This window comes from Myotis davidii, unplaced genomic scaffold (assembly GCF_000327345.1).
Source record: "Myotis davidii unplaced genomic scaffold, ASM32734v1 scaffold290, whole genome shotgun sequence".
NCBI classification, from domain to species: domain Eukaryota; kingdom Metazoa; phylum Chordata; class Mammalia; order Chiroptera; family Vespertilionidae; genus Myotis; species Myotis davidii.
In genome coordinates, this window is record NW_006285049.1 from 2,330,378 (window position 1) to 2,334,703 (window position 4,326).

Below are 4,326 nucleotides of genomic sequence, written 5' to 3' on the forward strand. Positions count from 1 at the left end.
AGGAGACGCGCTGCGGCCCCGGCGGGGGGGATGGAAGGCAGGTGGAGGGGATGGCCCAGACGCACATCACCCACGGCCCCTCCGGATCGGAGGCACTCGTGAGCCGCAGCCCAGAAACCCGAGGGTGGATGAGACACCGCGTCCCCTGCAGCTCCCGCAGGCACCCCCTGCTCCATCCTGCGCCCCAATACCGCCGCGAGCCCCTCTCTCCACTCTCTGCGCTTCAAACTCAGCCGGGACAGACTTCTGCCGCCGCTGCCGCCGCCGCCGCTGCTCCGCACCCTGCCGGAGAAGCTCCGAGATCCTTGCCCCTTTTATTTGAGGAACTCTTTTGGACGACACAGAATGATTTTTTTTAAAAAATATATTTTATTGATTTTTTACAGAGAAGAAGGGAGAGAGATAGAGAGTTAGAAACATCCATGAGAGAGAAACATCGATCAGCTGCCTCCTGCACATCCCCTACTGGGGATATGCCCGCAACCCAGGTACATGCCCTTGACTGGAATCGAACCTGGGACCTTTCAGTCCGCAGGCTGACGCTCTATCCATTGAGCCAAACCGGTTTCGGCGACACAGAATGATTTGATCATTCAGGACAAAACTGCTCTAGAGGAGCTCTGGACACGGCTAGAGCCCAGCAGTCCCTACAGGTGGTGCTGGGGTGGTGCACCAACAATGAGCGGGTGTTTTCGGGTTGCTGGCCTCCGATGCCTGTCTAGGGACGGCGGGATGGCGGTGCAGGGCGCGCCGCGCTTCCTCCTGACCTTCGATTTTGACGAGACCATCGTGGACGAAAACAGCGACGACTCGATCGTGCGCGCCGCGCCGGGCCAGCGGCTGCCGGAGAGCCTGCGCGCCACCTACCGCGAGGGCTTCTACAACGAGTACATGCAGCGGGTCTTCCAGTACCTGGGCGAGCAGGGCGTGCGGCCGGGGGACCTGCGCGCCGTCTACGAGGCCATCCCCCTGTCCCCGGGCATGGGCGACCTGCTGCAGTTTGTGGCCAAGCAGGGAGCCTGCTGCGAGGTGATCCGAGCGCGCTGCGCGCCGCCGGTCACCTGGGCCTGTTCCGCCGCATCCTCAGCAACCCGTCGGGGCCGACGCGCGGGGGCTGCTGGCGCTGCGGCCCTTCCACGCGCACAGCTGCGCGCGGTGCCCCAGCAACATGTGCAAGCACAAGGTGCTCAGCGACTACCTGCGCGAGCGGGCCCAGGACGGCGTGCACTTCGAGCGCCTCTTCTACGTGGGCGACGGCGCCAATGACTTCTGCCCCATGGGGCTGCTGGCCGGCGGTGACGTGGCCTTCCCGCGCCGCAGCTACCCCATGCACCGCCTGATCCAGGAGGCGCAGGAGGCCGAGCCCAGCTCCTTCCCCGCCATCGTGGTGCTCTGGAAGACCGCCCACGACGTGCGCCTCCATCTGCAGCAGGTTGAGACGGCGGCCTGCAGGGGCGCCCCGACCAGGAGTGAGGAAGGGAGATCGGGAAAGACAGTCTAGTTTTTTAACTTCCTTTCCCTTTCGCTTTGGCATGTCCCCCTTTGGTGTGGAATTTCTAGAATTCCAGGCCCGTCCATTCGGGGGCTGAAGGAGGGAGTTCAGAGCCAATCCGAACTATCAATGCAGTTAAACCAGCGGGGCCGCCCCCCTCAGAGCCACAGCAAACAGTTAAATTCTGGACGGTGGCCCAACCCGGGTGACACGCATTCCTGGGAAGGCAGCAGCGTTTCCTAAAAGCTCGTCCTCTGAACTGGGAAGAAGAGGTGCCCTTGTGCGCTAGAGAGCTTTAACTGCTGCCTGGCCCGGAACTTCCCCTCTCCCAGTCTTAGGTGAGGGAGGAATCTTCCCGCATCGACGCCCCTTGGAGAGAGGAAGCTTTCTGCCCACAGTCCCAGGCCTAGATTTCGCTTCACCTACAGCGATGCCACACTACATCCCTTTTCTGGCCTCCCTTCCCCGCCCATCCGGCCAGCAACCCCAAAGGAAGAAAAGCCAGACGGAACAGTCGCCTCCTGCTGGTGGAACGAGGTAGCACACTGTCTGGCTTGGGTCGGACCAGCCAGGAACCTCGCAGCGGTGCCTCGGTGTCTTCTCGTACCCCAGCCTCCTCTATGCAACAAAACCAGAGACAACCAAAGTCACCCCCGTGGGCTGGGCCCTCTGCAGCCCCCTCCTCTCCTATGGAACAGAAAGCCATGATGTTTTAAAGCAGAGTCAGCGAAAACCAAGCCCCTCCTCTTTGGTGTTTTAGAGCTATTAAAGCAGGTGAAGGGGGAAGAGTCCAAAAAAAAAAAAAAATAAAAGTTAGTGAAAATAAAGATGTAATGTTTTTCCCATCTAAGTTTTCAGATTTCTCAAAGGGCCTCAAGTTAGGAACCCCTCTCATAGAAGTGAATTTTGGTTGTATATTTAACCTCATTGAATCTAAAAGACATAACTAGAAATATATTATTTTGATTAGTCAGAGTAAAGATTATTGCATGTCTTGCTAGCTTATGAAAATTTTGTTTTTTGCTATTCAAGAATTGTGCATGATTTAAAAATTGTAAGACCTGGATTCCTAGGTTTGACTAATGCCAAGAATAATAACTTCTAATAGGTGACAAATTATATCTACATTTATGAGCGCTCTAATTTATTGTATTATTATATTGTTTTAGTTGATAATCACATTAGTATGTTATAGTAAGTTAATGGTATATTTTAAATTAAATATGACTCTTACTTGTATTTTTTTTCTAGTGTATCTTTTAGATGCACACTTAATACAGAAGTTTTCTCCACCACATGGTGACTGTTGTTAGACATTACAGACTAGATGAGGAATATAAGAGGGACAACTTTCCAAACAGGAATTTGAGCTGAACTGAGATCTAAGGGGTTAGTCTGAGTTAGCGAGATGAAAAAAAACAGGTGTCCCAGTGGAGTTCACAGGCTCAAGACTGAGAAATTTCATGGTAATTTCTGGAAAGGGCAAGTGGTCCATATTATTGTTGTTATGCGGGGATAATGCAAGGATAAGGCTGGAGAGTCAGGCAGGCCCCTGACTTTGTGTTCTGCATAGGAGCTTGACTTTATCCTGAATAGTGTGGGGGCTATGCAAGTATCGTGGTTGGGAGAATGATATAATCAGTCAGGTAGAAACATATCGGTAAGAGAATAGATGCACGCACACCCACACAGAAAGATACTCTTTCTCTCTTGTTGAAAAACAAATTCAAGAATTCAGAAATTTTTAAGTTCATTAGAAAATCTGATTTTGTTCAGAGCAGGTCTTGTTTTGAGGGTATAATGATATTCACTTAGGCCTTGGGGAGAATGTAATCACAGGGGATTCTTTTTAAAAAGTATTTTTATTATGAAACTTTTCAAACTTTCATGAAAGTGGTATAAAAAGCTCCATGTATTAAATCATCTAGTTTCAAAAAGCCATAGCTTATTTTTATCATATTTGTCTCAGTTTTCTTTTTTCTCCTGAATTGTAAATAGTTGCAGACATTATGACATTTTATCCCTAAAGGATACTTCAGGTGTAACCACAATATCGTTATCATGCCATATAAATTAAAAATAATTTCTTAATGTTATTTTAACATCTTGTGGACCAGTAGTTTTATTGCTAGCTCTACCCAGTGGCCAGATAAGATTCTTTTGAACGAGTACAAAAAACATTTTACATAAATGTTAAAGACACACTTTAAAATCAAATACCCATTGCATTTTGAAGTTATTTATTACGTGTTCTGACAAGCTAATATCTTTTTAAAGAATTCTTGTGATTAGCCGTAAGCCTTAGAACAGAAAACACGAGAATTCTCAAGATCCGTCTGCAATGTGTTAATATATAGGGTCTCAAGTTATTGTGGTTTAGCTCTTAGTGCCTTGTTATCATAGAGCAGTACCCAGTCAGACTGAATTGATTGTTGGTTGCATGGCTCAGTAGGATTTATGAAGTGTTGATGATATACTTACAAATATATAATGTTTTGTGGGTTTTTCCTTGGGTGATGTGCACTATAGGTAAAAATGGAATCCTATATAATAAAAGCCTAATATGCTAAGTGTACAGTTGTTCAGTTGGCTGTTCAACCAATCAAAGCATAATATGCTGATGATATGCTAAGGCTACTCAGCCGCTCACTATGATGTGCACTGACCACCAAGGGGCAGATGTTCCGACTGGTAGGGGTATGCTGCTGGGGTCCTACCGGTCAGGACTGGAGCGAGACAGGCTGGACATGCCCTGGAGCCCTCCCACAGCCCCTCCCCGGCTGGCCAACCTCTTGTGTCCCTCCCCTGCCCCAATTGTGCACTGGTGGGGGCGC

General features: G+C 49.5%; 1 protein-coding gene and 1 pseudogene across 2 annotated transcripts in view; both read left to right on the plus strand.

Annotated features, from left to right (window-relative positions):
• The window catches only part of LOC102774157, a 1,755-nt pseudogene extending 254 nt beyond the window's left edge, over window positions 1-1,501 (plus strand).
• RPAP3 (RNA polymerase II associated protein 3) overlaps window positions 1-4,326 on the plus strand; it is a 35,239-nt gene that overhangs the window by 17,366 nt on the left and 13,547 nt on the right. The window lies entirely within an intron of this gene.